This window comes from Lontra canadensis, unplaced genomic scaffold (assembly GCF_010015895.1).
Source record: "Lontra canadensis isolate GAN:19392208 unplaced genomic scaffold, GSC_riverotter_1.0 scaffold86, whole genome shotgun sequence".
Lineage (NCBI taxonomy): Eukaryota > Metazoa > Chordata > Mammalia > Carnivora > Mustelidae > Lontra > Lontra canadensis.
This window is the reverse complement of record NW_022631080.1, coordinates 4,532,924-4,549,670: the sequence shown is the minus strand read 5'-3', so window position 1 is coordinate 4,549,670 and position 16,747 is coordinate 4,532,924. Positions and strand designations below refer to the sequence as shown.

General features: G+C 39.6%; 1 pseudogene; it reads right to left on the bottom strand.

Moving 5' to 3' along the window:
* Positions 1-3,694: 3,694 nt before the first annotated feature.
* Positions 3,695-3,803, bottom strand: LOC116882669 (annotated as a pseudogene).
* Between the last annotated feature and the right edge of the window lie 12,944 nt (positions 3,804-16,747).

Genomic DNA, 16,747 nt, shown 5'->3' with positions numbered 1-16,747 from the left:
GAGGAAATTCCATGCTGTTTTCCAGAGTGCCTGCCCCAGCTTGCATTCCCACCAACAGTGTAGGAGGGATCCCCTTTCTTTGCATCCTTGCCAGCATCTTTCATTTCCTGACTTGTCAATTTTAGCCATTCTGACTGGTGTGAGGTGGTATCTCACTGTGGTTTTGATTTGTGTTTCCTTCACACCTAGTGATGTGGAGCACTTTATCATGTGTCTGTTGACCATTTGAATGTCTTCTCTGCAGAAATGTCTGTTCATGTCTTCTGCCCATTTCTTGATTGGATTATTTGTTCTTTGGGTGTTAAGTTTGATGAGTTCTTTATAGATTTTGGATACTAGCCCTTTATCTGTAGTGTCATTTGCAAATATCTTCTATCCGGTTGGTTGTCTTTTGGTTTTGTTGACTGTTTTCTTTGTTGTGCAAAAGCTTTTGATCTTGATGAAGTCCCAGTAGTTCATTTTTGCCCTTGCTTCCCTTACCTTTGCTGATGTTTCTTGGAAGAAGTTGCTGTGGATGAGGTCGAAGAGGTTTCTGCCTGTGTTCTCCCTCAAGGATTTGGATGGATTCCTATCTCATTGAGGTCTTTCATCCATTTTGAGTCTGTTTTTGTGTATGGGGGAAGGAAATGGTCCAGTTTCGTTCTTTTGCATGTGTCTTTCCAATTCTCCCAACACTATTTGTTGAAGAGACTGTCTTTTTTCCATTGGACATTCTTTCCTGCTTTGTCAAAGATGAGTTGACCATAGAGTTGAGGGTCCATTTCTGAGTTCCCTATTCTGTTCCATTGATCTATGTGTCTGTTTTTGTGCCAGTACCATATTGTCTTGATGATTATAGCTTTGTAATAGAGCTTGCAGTCCAAACTCTCACTCTTTTCAGATGATATGATACTCTTTATGTGGAAAACCCAACTCCACCCCAAAATTGCTAGAACTCATACAGGAATTCAGTAAAGTGTCAGGATATAAAATCAATACACAGAAACCAGTTGCATATCTATACACCAACAACAAGGCAGATGAAAAATTTAGGAGTCGATCCCATTTACAACTGCACCCAAAACGATAAGATACCTAGGAATAAATCTAACCAAAGAGGCAAAGAATCTGTACTCAGGAAAGTATAGAATACTCATAAAATAAATTGAGGAAGACACAAAGAAATGGAAAAACGTTCCATGCTCATGGATTGGATGAACAAATACTGTGAAAATGTCGATGCTGCCTAGAGTAATCTACACATTCAATGCAATCCCTATCAAAATACCATCAACTTGTTTTCACAGAACTGGAACAAATAATCCTAAAATTTCTATGGAACCAGAAAAGATCCCAAATTGCCAGACCAATGTTGAAAAAGAAAACCAAAGCTGGTGGCATCATAATTCCAGACTTCAAGCTCTATTATTGGTACACACTTTAAAACATAAGAACAGGAGTTAAAAAGTGGGAAGGGACATGGGTAATCAACTCAAAACGTCAGTTATCTAAATCTACCAGGGCTTTCTAATAGGGGAACTTCCTTAGTAGGTTTGCCTAGCTCTTCATCTAGTTGCCTAGCTGCTTACCAGACAATGTGTTTACTTGGGATGGATCACTTTGAAGTGGTTGCCTCAGCAATCAGAAGCTTAATGTCAGGCACTTACATTGCCATCAAGAAAGCTAATTGTCAGGCATTTACACTGCACAGAATAAGCTTTACTCTGGTATGGGAAGGGCAGGAGGTTGTGCTGGGTAAGGAAATGGAATGAATACACAGGTATTCACTTTTCAGTTTTCTTTTAAACTATGCATTTATTTTCTATGGACTTTCTATATGTGCACTACATTTCATAATAAAGTTGATTTAAAAAGATCAATACTTTGTTTTCTTCTCAAATAATTCAAGGAATTCAACACACTTTCATTTACCCCATGTCAGTTTACAAATTATCATTGCCATCCGTTTAATTCTACATATATAAATCTACTATACATTATTAGTATTTTAATGTAGTCAGTGTGCATTTACCTATGTATTTACTGTTTTTTGTTCTTATTCCCTTCTTTCATCTGGGACCTTCTGTCTGGAATCTCTCTCTCTCTTTTGTTTTTTTTTTCCCTGAAGCGGTGTATCGGTAGTCTGAGTGTTCTGGCAATTTCTGTTTCTTGACTAGATGTTTACATTTTGATCATTTATTATACAGTACATGTATGTTTTATCTACTTTTCTCTATGGAATATAGTAATAAAATTCAGAAGAGGTAAAAAAAATAATAACCTTAGATTTTAAATATTTTTTGGTATATTAGCTTAATCTCATCCCACTGTTGGCGAAATATATGTGGAGGCCACTTTAAGGCAGCAGGTTTGAGCAATGGAATGTAGAAAGGGCCCAAAGCAACGCCCTGGCTGAATACGGACAGGCCCATTGGGTGACCCACCTCAAAACAGCCGTAGGCCCTAACTAACTAATGGGCTCCTTACAACTGGGCATAGTTACCAACAAAGGGAAAACTACATATGTCCCCATACCTCCTCACCTTCCCCCTTTACAAACAGCCCCATCCCACTGCCTCCTTGCAGACAGCCTCTCCTCTGCTGTCCTGGACCCTGCTCCCTAGCCATATATTCAGTTAACTTCTACCTCCTTTGTTCTGCCCCAGGTGAATTCTTGTCACTGCCTGTACCACCTTATTCCACTGAATCTTCACCCCACAGATTGGGGGTCCCCATCTGATGGGGAGAGACGCCACATTTAGACACTACATATAATGCATATTTCACGGTTGTCTCCCCTCCCCCATATGTAATTTGTCTAACAATAACATATTTTTTGAAATAAGTAGTGGTGCTTTCCTTAGAAACCACAAAATCCAAGGAGACGTGCAGAGTTGGTTGAGTTAGTGTGATATATTTTTGAGGGTCATGGATTTGGAATATGAAGTTTTAAGGTTCAGATCTGGATGTAGTCTTTTTTGTAGCTATCTCAATTATGAAAATTCCTTAACCTATCTAAATTTCTAATAATTCTTCTTTAAAATGGAGGGTGTGGGGGCGCCTGAGTGGTTCAGTGGGTTAAGTGTCTGCCTTCAGCTCAGGTCATGATCTCAGGGTCCTGGGATCAAGCCCAGTGTAGTCTTCTCATTCAGTGCGGAGTCTGCAGCTCCCTCTCCCTCTACCGCTTCCTTCCCTCCCCCACCCCTGCTTGAGTTCTCTCTCAAATAAATAAATAAAATCTTTAAAAAATATAAAATAAAATGGAGGACGTAGTACCATTTTTGCCCATTTCACAGAAATGTTGAGAAGTACTAAAGAAGCAAAACATATGAATAGGTTTTGTAAAATGGTTAAATAATGTGACTTTAAACTAGTATTATTTGATGTCAATATGGAGAAGAAAAATGAATAGTAAATGTTCTATGTAAACTGAAGATGAGACTATATTTAGATATGTGGTAAAGCATTATGGTATAATGGAAACAGTAGGATTGGAGGTTCAGATATCATAAATTGTAATAACTTATGTTTCTGCTCCACTACCTGCTAGCTCTAGAATCTTTTCCAAGTCAACTTTTCTGAGTCTCTGTTTCCTCATCTGTAAAATGCAATAATAATATTTTATTGATGCCTCATGTACTGTGAAGATCAAATAGGACATTTTGTCTATAGCGCCTAGGGCATCTGTTTAGTCTCTACAGTGCAAATTCAATACAAAGAATGATGAGAAGAGAATGTGATTATGGTATTGATAGAAAATGGTCCATTTAAACTGATAAGAACAGATATTACACTTCATCTTAGCCAAAAGGCTGAGAAGTGATAAAAATGGTCTCTTTAGATGGGATTCTGCCCTTGATGTGAGAAGGAACTGATAAACTAAGTTTCAAATACCTCTGGCATTTTCTGAAATTTGGCTAAATGCTTGGCCTAAGGTTTATTTCCTCTGGTCACCACTGGCTGCTGCTGACTTCACAGGAAATACTCCTGCCCAGGTATCCAGCCTCTTCTCCAGAGAAGGTAGAGGATAATACAGCACCTTTCTGGTTTCACTCCTAGCGAGGTCCAGGTCCTTCCCATATACAACACCTTCATTTGGCAATAGAAGATGCCAATGTCCTGTGGTGACTGGAGGGATGATACAGGAACACCATGGTCTTGAATTCACATGCTGGTCTTGAGTGAACGCCAACCACTTATCTTTCAACTTCCCATTTCAATGAAATGTTGAACTTTTATACATGGTTCAGGCATAGAAAACATAATATTAATATGATAATGCTGTAAGTCGATATTTATAAAACTTGAATGCACATACGATTCCTGTAGGGATTTTGTAGAAATGCAGAGTTTGATTCGGCAACTTGGGGGTGCTCTGGTCTGAATGTTTGTCCCCCGCCATTCATATGTTGAAATCTAATCTTCAGGGTGGGGCCTTTGGGAGATGATGAAGTAATGAAGGTAGAGCTCTTATTAATAGGATTAGTGCCCTTATAAAGACTCCCAAGAGAGCTTGAATGCTTCTTCTGCTCCGTGAGGATACAGGAGAATCAGCAACCCAAAGGGGTTCTCATCTGACCATCCCGGCACTCTGTTCTCATACTGTCTGCCTCTAGAATACTGAGCAATATATTTCTGTTGCTTATAATCCATCCAGTCCTTGGCATTTGGTTACAGCAGCCTGAAAGAACTAAAACATGGGGTTAATCAAGCCTAGAAGAAATAAGGATTTATATTTCGAATGCTCTATTGAACAAACAAGGAAACAGACACTTTTCTTTAATTCTCCTCATTTTTCTCCTTTGTTTTTCCAAGGGGACCCCAGGAAAATGGAAATTTGAGGAAAGTGAGTCAGCTTGACAGTAGCAAAAGAGTCTATCTATTATGGAAACTTGTAGTATACAGAGCATGTCCCTAGGTCTAGGACATCACAGGTTATGGGGATGCAGCATCGAGAACAGTCTGGAGAAGATAGAATATTTGTACTTGGGTTCCCAGGGGGGAAAGGGTGAGGAGGAGCAGTTTCGGCAGGCATCCCTTGCTTCCAGGAGGCAGGTTGCTGCATTCAAGGATCTGAGGGATCTGAGTGCAGAACCCATTTTGGGACTCAGAGATCCAGAGCCTGCTTCTGCCTCACAGCCTTATGGGAATGCCTTCTCAACTCTGCACCCACTTCACCTCTCATTCCCATCAGGAGAAGATTGTGAAAACAAACACAATGCCTATGGATTTTCTTCACTGCTTCTATCCTCTGCTAGTTTTCCAACCACTCTGCATCTACCTTTCATGCCTGGGCCCCTTTCCAAAAAGCAAACCAATAAATTGCTGAATGAAAAAGACATCCAAGATGTAGATAAAGACTTTCTTTATTCTAAGGGTTATTGCAAGAGGGGAAAAAAGGGTCTGTTAGAATAATGGAGAGGCCTGCTATAAGGCTGAGGTGGGTCAAACGTCGGAAGTCTGGGAAAAGGAAAGAAGCATTTTACTCCTATGGATCAGTAGGAACAAGCAGGTCAGCTAATTGTTCATGAGATAAAGAATGGGATGGGGCACCTTGGTGGCTCAGTGGGTTAAAGCCTCTGCCTTCAGCTCAGGTCATGGTCCCAGGGTCCTGGGATCAAGCCCCGCAGGCTCTCTGCTCAGCGGGGAGCCTGCTTCCTCCTCTCTCTCCCTGCCTCTCTGACTACTTGTGGTCTCTGTCTATCAAGTGGATGGGTAAAATCTTAAAAAAAAAAAAAAAAAAAAAAAAAAAAGAATGGGAATTTGGAGGGTCTGTGTCTGGTTTTGTCTTAGGCAAATAAGGGAAGCATCAGAGAAGCTCATCTAAGTCATATGGGGAAGGACGTTTCTTTGTCTTAAGCCATTCTCTGAATGGGGGTGGGGATGCATTTGTTTAACCATAGCTATTTTCCAGGAACACAGGGTTTCCATAAAATCCAACACTGCCAAAAACACAACTGAAACAAACAGAAGGAGCACCGGAATTTCTTTGTTTCTTCTTCTCCGCTCTGCGCTGCTCAAAGGCCGGGTGTCAGGGAAGCCGACTGGCCCAGGAGTGAGACGGAGAGGAGCGGGAGGCTCCCCAGCTCGAAGGAGTGTCCCTTCAGGCTCGCTGAGACCACAGCATCGTTCCCTGTGACGAGGGAGGGAGAAGAGCCCCGGGCCACGCAAGGGACGTGGAGAGAGTGGCCAGTCGGAACCAGGGCCTGCTCTGTGGTCTGCGACGGTGGCTTCGTGCACGGCTAACGGCGGGCCCCCCCCCCCCTCCTCGGGACACTTCACCCTGTTTGCGCTTCTTCGTCCCTCCGGCGTCGTACTTTCAAAGCATCACTTTACAGGCGGGTCCACGAGGCCTGACGAGGCTGCGTGACTTGTGGGGCTTCAGGGGCGAGGGCTCCGACCGCTCCGAGCCAGGTCGGGCTTGCCGGGGGGACGCCAGGAGCCGGTTCCCAGAGGAGCCGTGGGTTTCTCCTTCCTCAGGTGCGGGCATCATTTTCTGTGTCCTGATGATGAGATGCTGCTCAAAAATGAGCAAGTTAAGTCCGTTTCCCGTAAATACATTAGAATTTACAGAGCTTCCGGGCGCCTGGGGAGCCCCATCCTTAAGGGTCTGCGTTCGGCTCAGGTCATGATCCCAAGGTCCTGGAATCGAGCCCCACATCAGGGAGTCTGCTTCTCCCTCTCCCTCTGCTGCTCCCCCTGCGTGAGTTTCCTCTCCCACTGTCTCTCTCGGTCAAATAAATAAACAAAATCTTAAAAAAAAAAAAAAAAAAAACTTACAGAGCTTCTTCATAAAGCAATACCTAGAGAAAATAGAAAAGAAATCTGCCTAGAGCGCTAGTGATGGGAACTTCATGTTTTCAATAATTTAGCCTTCATTTGCTGAAGTAGGACACTCAAGTCATGGTCTCTCCGTTCTATTTGTTAGCCTGTGTTTTTGCTCTGTGTGTGTGTGTGTGTGTGTGTTTTCACTCTTTAATTATAGTTTCTTCATGTCACAATTGAACTCTGCTTGTTCCCAGTAGTGAGGATAAAAGGAAGTAGCAAATTCACCAGTCGAGTTTCTCTTTGTCTTTCTTTTCCCAAGGCTAGCCAGTTATTCAACTGACACCTTCTTGATGCCATTAGCGAGGATGATCCTGATGCTTAAAAGGAAAAACAGCACCAGGTCCCTGATTCAAACTGCAGGATTCTATATTCACTTTTATTCACTGTGCGATATAATCAAGCACAATATAACAAAAGCCAGTACCTGGTTGTCATTTCTTTGGCAGGCAAGACCCCGGGGACTCTCATGGAAGGCCTTGTCCTGTTCAGAGATGCAGACAGACCAGGAAGCTGTGGGACTTGGGGGAGAACAATCAGCAGATATCTGGTCAAAAGCCTGGGTTTCTGGCCAGGACACCAGTATTTAGTGAGGAAATAAATAGCAAGAGCCCCAAATTCTATGAGGGGCCTCAGTATTTGTAGGCAGTCTTACAGGAAGGTAGAGCTGAGGAGTAAGACAAAAGCCCAGGTGCCCGCAGGACAGTTAACTTGATTCTGAGCCATGGAGTGTTAAACTTTGTTTTCCCCTAAGAGGAGGCACAATGACTCCACTTCTGTTATTCTAATGGCCTTAGAGTAGTTGTCAAATGGTGAAAGAGAGAATAAGTAATGAAAATACTAATCTCACTAGTTAAAGTTAATATTGATTTGTACTTACCATTCACTGTAGAAGAAAGAATCTGTTTAGAGATAAATGTGTTATTTCACATGTCAAAAATTAATCTTTGCAAAGAGTTCCAAAAGGAAAAATTTTAAATTAAAAAGCTTTATGATGGACAAGCAAATCAGTTCCACATTATAGTACATGCATTGCAACAATTAGTAAGGACAGACATAGATATTGAGTGAAAGAAACATCAGAGGGCCAATGTGTGTTTTTACGATTTTGGTGAGTAAATTCAATTTCCTGTAACAAATAACATAGTCTATAAAAAAAAAGCACTACAACAAGCTCTTAGTAATTATAGTCTTGAGGTCATGGAATACATTGCATTGAAAAGAAAAATAAAACTCTGAAAGTGCAAACAGAACGTTACAGAAGAATTTTTTCATTTACAGCAGACTTGCCCAAAAATCAATTTTACAATGACAAAATAAAGAATAGGTATAGATTTAGTTATCAGTATATATCCTAAGTTCTTTATACCTTGTGCCTCTATGATAATCAATGCCTAAATATTTTCCAACTTTCTGGATTATCTTTTCAATAGGATTAATCAAGAGCTCTGTATCCTGGATATTCAAAAGCACTGTGTCAAAAAAAAGTTTTTCCTCCTGAAGTTTTCTCATTAAATACTATTAAAATATTTGACTTATGGTTTTATTTTAACCAAAGTGAATCAAAATGTTTGGTGCTTTAATATTTCAATTCCACTTTACCTTCTAAGTACTAGGCTTAGGTATTTTGCAAGTGTTATCTTATTTTACCTTTCCTAACCTTATCAGATAAGTATTCCTATTTCTCTTTTACAGATAAGGACCCTGAGGATTAGAGAGGAGTTACTCAGCCAGCATGAGCCAGAGAAGGGACTAGACCCCAGACATCCTGCCTCCAAAGTCCTCCCGTTAAGATGTAGGGGAGAGTGGCTCAAGACATCATGAAGCCCAATAGGGACTGAAGGCCAAAGTATAAAAGTGCATTCATTGCACAGAACGTGGTCTCATCAGATACTTGTTGAATAATGTAGCAATGTCAGCTGTGTGCAATCAACGGTTGGATTCTAGTGGACTTGGAGGTTATTTAGAAAATGTGTGATTTTGTAGGTGAAATTATACCTGGTGCTTCTGTGAGTTGACTTGCAGAAGGGAACTGATGGCACCATATCTTTGAGTAGTCTGCTTTTTCTTTTTCTTTTCTTTCTTTTTTTTCAGAAATATATCTAGAAAATAGCTCCTACCACATGATGCATTTGGATTAGATGAATCCTTGGCAATTGACACACTTTCTATGCATTCTTTAATGATACTGCTCTTTCCAAATAATAATGAGTAAGGAATTTACTTTAGAGTGATTATGTTGCTGACAAACCACCTTGTATCATTTCTGTATATTATACCCCATTTTTAAATTGAATTTTAATGTAGTATCAGAGTAATGCTCATGAATCTCTCTCATTTTTAGAGATTTATTTATTCATTATTTTATTTTAATTTTTTAAAATTTTTAAAAGTTTATTTATTTATTTATTTGACAGAGAGAGATCACAAGTAGGTAGAGAGGCAGGCAGAGAGAGAGAGAGGAGAAAGCAGGCTCCCTGCGGAGCAGAGAGCCCAACGTGGGACTCGATCCCAGGACCCTGAGATCATGACCTGAGCCGAAGGCAGAGACTTAACCCACTGAGCCACCCAGGCACCCCTATTCATTATTTTAGAGACAGAGAGAGCAGGCAGGAAAGAGGGGCAGAGGGAGAGGAGGAGAGAAACCTGAGCAGACTCTGTGCTGAGCGTGGAGCCTATAGTGGGGCTTGATCCCACAACCCAGAGATCACAACCGCAGCTGAAACCCAAGAGTCAAACCCACAACTTAATGTGCAACCAGGGTGCCCCTGAACCTCTCTCATTTATTTAAGGGCAAAGATGACAATTTGGGTATGACATTTGAATTATACTCTAATTTATAATACAGCCATGTCTTGAGACGTTAATAGTTTGAAGCCTGTACAGAAAACAAGAATTCTACCCATTGGAACAACAGGAATACTAAGTGATTTTTGAGGGCCCTTCTAAACATCTATTTTGTGATTATATGAAAGGAAAGAGGAGTTATATATGAGTACTGACAACAGATCTGGGGAAGATATAGGAGGCTGGGAGTCAGGAAACTGATATTTTAATCCCAGGGTTTTTATAAAAACTGAGGAATCTGGAGGACATTTTATAGCGTCATTAAACCTCACTTTTCTATTTTCAGTATTAGGAGGCTGGAGTAAAGCATTTCTAAGATGACATTCAGCTATAAAATTCTACAACTTGAACACATTTAGATCTCATTGCATTCAGATGGTTTTGGATCACTTTACTTCTGAGTTTATGATTTTCAATTTCCATGTCAATAACATAAAGGAAGTATAGCAATAAATAACACTTTTTTACAATTTTATGTACTTACACACCTGTTCTATGAGTAGAGTTTCGATCTGTATTTATAGAAATATAAAAAGTAGGCAACAAATAGTATAGAAAAATGAATTTATACAAAAATTAACTCATATGCAAACTAGAAGATATGTAAAATATTTAGGTGTGGATACCAAGAGTGTGGGAAAGAAAGCATCTAATAGAAACATGAAGAATACTCCTTCCATAATACTTAAAGAAAATACCACATACAGTTGAGAGTTTTCTTCAGTATTATGGGAGACATAATAAAATATTTCAGTGTCTGAAATAATAGCCAACACAAGCCATTTGGTATTATAGTAGAGATAAAGCAGTTTCAGATTTCTGAGAAATCTCACAAATCTGAGTACACATATCTGTGAATGCCAATTTTCAGAATGCTTCCTCCACATCTTGCCATTCTGACCTACTGGCACTTCCAGGATCTCCTTTGTTCACCTTGAAAATAATCCAGGCCACTCTGGCCACGACATTATGAAATTGTCAACAGTACTTTCTTGTCCTTTCAGACTAAGTATAGCATCCTTTGAATGTGAATCTCAATATGAACTTTTATATGTCTCACTTAACTCTATCAGGGACTAAGTAGGACTAGACTTTGGCTATAGAAATACATAATTAAAAATAAGATCTCCCAAAAATATTCACTTAGCCAACAAATTTGTTTTGTTGATGTTGACTGAATTAACCATGTTTCTCCTTACCATCTTCTGGATAGAATACCCTGCATCCCCATCTTGTCTGTCTGGCAAATTCTTCTTCACTATTCCATTACAAAATCAAATATTACCTCTTATTGGAGGTCTCCCAAATTTCCTCAGGATCAGTTGCCTTCTTTCCTGTCATTTCCTAATTATTGTTTCTCTCTTTCTCTCTCTCTTTTTTATTAGAAAGAGAGAAAGAGAATCTTAAGCAGTCACAATGCCCAGTGTGTGAGCCCAACCCAGGGCTTGATATCATGACCTTGAGATCACGATCTGAGCCAAAATCAGGAGTCGGATGCCAAGCGGACTGAGCCACCCAGGCAACTCCCTATCATTTCATAGCATGCTGCATGCAGCTCCTTTAAAGCTGTCACATGCTGCCTTATAGTTAGTCTTGTATTTATGTGCTTCTCACTGCTCAGAATTTGATCAAGGAGTGGACCATCCAAGCACATCCTTGTCAAGATATGAGGGCATAATAAAATACTACTGCAAAACAATTGCTGGTTCATTCAGGCTTGCCCCAAACCACTTGCACAAATGATAGGACATAAACCAAGAGAGCCTGCACTCCAGAGTGGAGATTATAAATGAAGGATGAAAGGAAGAAATGAAAGAAGGAAGGAGTTGGGAGGAAGGCATCAAGGGAGGTACAAAAGGAGGGAAGAAAGGAAGGAAGAGAGGGAGGGACGAAGGGAAGAGAGAAGGAAAGAGAAACCCTTTGTCAGTTTGTAATTCTTATATTTAGTATTGTTCACATGTGCTTGCATGCTGTAGCTGCATGCCATTTTACTGCCCCTGAGACTGATCAGCTGCTAGTTGAGTACAGTCAACGGCTGCAACCACTGAAATTGTGGAAAGGAGTAATGCAAAAATAAAGTCTTTTTTTTTTTTCTGGGAAGGGGTGATTTATTTTCTTACCTTCTTTAAAATATTTTACGGTATTTTTAAGATGTCTAGTTCAGAAAACTGAAATGTAAAATTGGAAAATAGAAATTAAATGGCGACTCAGAGGTTGGAAAGCCTATGTAAAACCCTGAAATATATTGCCAGATTGAAAATCAGGGGGAAAAAATTTTGAAGCACACTTTGATCAAGATTTTGCAACTATAACCATGTAAGATAATTAGTGAAGATAATGCTATCCAGTTATAAGTATTAGAAATCGAAGATAATTCCAAATAAATAAAAAGGCATGCATGTAATATTAAATATAAAGATAGGACAGTAAAAGCTTGTAGCCAAAAAATTGGCTTTACCCACTTCCAATGAAATGATGCTAATATTTGAAGACTGTAGGGTATCCATTTTTCTCAATCCCACTCTGTTCTTGGTAGAGTGAGATATGCTTTATTTCTTTTTTCCCCAGGAACTGGAAAAGGTAAAATGTTCGATAAAGGCTTCTTGAGTGAATGACTTGCCATTATCTTAAATTCCTCATTTCAAAGACTAGCCTGACTCATTACTTCATTGCCATTGCTATTATCATCATCAATTTGAAATTAATTAGTTACAGTCTTCTGTAGATAAATGGTTGTGATTGCTGACGTAGTGAAATTTGAAGAGCATTGTGAAAGCCTTATCTATCAAAAGTAATTCCTTGATTCTGTGTTAGCCAATTTAAAAGGTGAGATTTCTTTTAAAATTGCTTTGTATGGGTCTGGAAACATGTTCAATCCCAGAAGGCTGGTGACCTGTTCTTTTTGATTGATATGGGATAAGTGCTATTATGGTAACACATCAGAAAAACTAAAAAGAAGAATACAGTTTTGCAATTCATATATTCAGGATAAGTAAAACACTTTACAAAGTTGCAAGCATTGATTTGTATAAAAAAGATAGACATATTTCAAAGTAATCCTGTCATCAATCTTCTTCCATAAAGTTGGTTTTTTCTGTTTTTTGTCATATAGATCATTTTGCCATTCTCCTTAGTAATCTTTCTCCCTGCAATTACTTTTGGGTTAACTTTCACATTTTCTGGCTTCATGAAATATCCTAAACATATTGAAACAAGGATCATGCAACATTTTTATCAGTGTTTCCTCTGAGATATATGTATTTTTCTGGCAAAGCTGACAATGAGGATTTGGAGAGGCAATCTGTTAACTCTTCTGATTAATGATGTCCCCCCCCCCCCGGTTTTATTCATTTCTTACTGTATTACATCAGTTATGATGTGAAGTTTGATAGGCACATCACATGAAGTTTGATAGGCCTGATTTTCCTAAGTGGGCTGCTCCTTTTCTGCAAACAAACTCCCAGATGTTGGCTTTGTTGCCAACTAAGGCTGACGTTAATGCTGACATTCATGATAATCCTTGGTGATTTCGGCGAGGTATAATTTAACAATGGGTGGCAATACCAATATCCAGTGGGAAGAAAGTAGTACTTACTTTCCCTTACAAAAGGGATTGTTCTCACTCAGAGGCCAGACCGTAATGTTAATACCTCCCAATAGAATAATTGGTATTATGCCATTATCAGTTTATGAAAGGGTAGTAATCTTTCATCATATCACATTTCCATATTGGAATTTGATTTAAGATTACAGCTTCTTAGCTTCATAGCAACATTTCAGAACTCAGATGGGGCTGCAAAGATTCTCTCAAAGCTGGAGAGAATGTTTAGGCCTCTCAGGTGGCTGAGTGTGATGTCAGGAATCTTCACAGCAAAGAGCATCCCAAGCAAAGCATTTGCCCTTTTGTGCCTAAACTGATAGCTAAAGTGGAAGCTGAAGTACTAACAACCAGAGCGGAGGAGTCAGGGGGCCACTTCTGCCCTCCACTGCTGCTTCTTCTGATGGATGCCGTTACTGATAATCCACGATCATTGAAGGACAATGGCATGTTATGGAGCCTTGGTAGCATTTCAGTTGTATCACTCCTGTGACATTGAATAAGTCATTTATACCTCTTGGGGCCTCAAATTCATCATGTATTAAAATATGACCTAAAAGCCCTGCCTTTTTACTTGAGTATTGTGAAGAGTAAATGATATAATTATACAAACACATTTTAGAAGGAGTAAAATATTACAAACATATCATCTATTGTTACCTATTTATTCATTCCCCACCCATTCAATATTTATTGAGCATCCACCTTGTGCCTCTGAACCTTTTCTTTTGTTTCTCAGGTCATTGACAATCCCTCCTCCTTCCTGGTCCTACCCACACCCAGCACTCCCACCCCTGTACCCTGATTATCTCCAACTAATCCTTCAAGACTCTAGTTCAATAGTACCTTTGCTTTTCCCACTCACTCATGCCCCTCTCTCCAGACAGTTGATTATTCCCCCCTCATTGCTAATGCTCTACTAAGTGCATACCTAGGATTTCATGTTTTATTACAGTTGGTTTTGGTCCCTCTTGTATTTGTAAGGTCTTTGTTCTCAGAGACTGCATTTTTATATTTTCAATGCTGAGCAGAGGGTGCTGGGAGATTGGGGATGTTTAGTGGAGGAATAGCAAGGCCTTTGGGGATGGGCCACCTTACTGCACTGTTTCTCTGCGGAGGTGGCAGGAAAGGCTGAAGCCTATGCTTTGTGAATTACACAATTCATACCTGTCCAGACAGTCACAAACTAGGCACGTGGGCTACCAGTGTTCTGATTATGAGAAGAGGTAATTTTTTTTTTTTAAAGGAAGCCTCAATCAAGTGGGTGAACTAAGCCTGAATCTGTTAGTAGAGGAATAATTCTAATTCCAGCGCAGGATGATATTCAGATGAGCCCTTTATGAATTCAAGTCTAAGCTTGAGGGGAAAATGTAAGTAAACTCTCAGAGAGCTAGTTCCACTAAAACCTCTTTTTGAAATAAAAGCAGAAGGCAGTGGCGTCTTTGATTACCCCACTTGGACTGCTTGTATCCTACCTCACAGTGTATAACCCAGAAAGGAAGAGAGATTCTTCCTACATTTTTCAAGGAGATTTGGTACCTGTGAAGACAAGTACCATGAAACATCAACAGTTGATCCCAGCACAAGCAGCAGGGACTCCGATTCACTCATGGTGTCCAGAAGAAGGGGCAAAAATACCAAGGCATGGAAGCAGAAATCATACGGCAACAGTGCCCACCCTAGCCTCTGCACAGACCTCATATGAGGACAGGTAAGGGAAGGATGATAGTTAAGTGGCCTAGGGCCCTGCTTCTAAGCAACCACCTGTCAGCTGTCAGATCTCCCCTTCCTCTTGCATCTTCCCAGGCAACACCACTACTCATCCCAGGTATCACTTCCATTCCTTTTACCTTGATTTTTCCCTTTGCCAAGAAGACACTTCCAGCCATCTTTGTGGCCCTCAAACTCTCTTACAGATGTTTCTTCTTCTAGATCCAACTTGAGGGAGTCCTTAATAAAGTTCTTGGAGATACTAGGATTTCATGTGGCAACTGCTCTGTCCTCTGAACCAGGGTCTGGAAATATGGGTGCTGGAGCCAGAGTGCCTAGGTTGTGGTACGAGTGCCACAAGTTTATATGCTCTTTGAACAAATTCCTTTCTTTACATCTCAATTTTTTAATCTGTAATATGAGACCACAGATAGTACCTACTGATAGGTCTATTGGCTGAATTAACTGAGTTAGTGCAGAAATCAGTTAACACAGTAAGCAGAACACTTGAAGTGCATGACAAAAGTTAACTTTGTTTATTATTCACTTGCTGACCCCATTTTGTGACCCACAATTATCATTTCTGATAGCCTGTGAACTCTCAGAAGGATGGGATATGGATCTGTATTTCTTTCATCTTTATATCCCCATTACTTAACATGACACTGGGGCCTGGCTTATAATAGATGTGCAGTAAATGAGTGTTAAGATGTGTGCATGATAGAATAATCAACTGAGGAATTTGGTAGGAACAGAGGAACCTTTTATATTTGTGCAGTAGGTGCTGCCTCCAGGGATAATAAGCAGGCAGAGGAAATTATGCCACTAAAGGACAGTTGAAGGAAAGCAACTTTAAAGAGCGAATTCTGAGGTTATATTTTTGGTTCTTCAAGGGGTCATTTGCACAGCATGACTTCCTGTGATCAATGGAATCTGACCAGCCAAGAATTTGGTAGTCTTACTGTTCTTATTAAAGTTCCATTGATTGCTTACCTTTTCACCTTTTCTTTAAAAATGATACTTTTTTTAAAAAAAAAGATTAAATAGTGACTCAGTGTCTAGAGGGGAAATATATAAAGGAGAACTGAAAAGTGAGCATATGTGTCAGACAAAGCATGCATATATATATATATATATATATATATATATAAAAGCAATATGCCTTTTTGAAGGATACATAGGAGAATTCTTTTATTTGGATAAAACAATGAATATCGGTTTGACATTTGCCTATAGCCCTCCCTGAACCTCACATCTCTTTCTTTCGTTCTGTTCCACCTGTGCGTCGTTGGTCTTTGTTTACATGAAGAGGCTAACACTGATGGTTTTGATGGGGATATGGTTTATAAGTACTGTGGGAAACACAGCTCAAATAGTTTAAGAGCCTCTCACCTGCAAAAGGGAAAGGGACTTTTATCTCTAATTTTGGAAATTTTGCACACTTTTGTCTTTCCATTTCAATGTCTCTTCTATCAATTTTATACTATACACTGCAAGAATTCATTTAAAATTCCTGCCAAATTTGTAGGTAAATTCTTATTGGTGCCCAAATTAATTTGGGGGGATCAGTTTGTGGTCAGTTCAGCTAACTGGAATAATTGCTTTGGTGATCATCATTGAGAGAGAAACATATTAACTCCTTATGATAGAATGTCCACTTTCAGCAAGTATCTGAGTATGTAAAGAAAGGATACTTAGTATAACCTTTAAATATTAATAACATTGAAATATAGGTATACTTATTCAACCTCATGAAGCAATTTGAAACTTTAACTAGCTTTTTTTTTC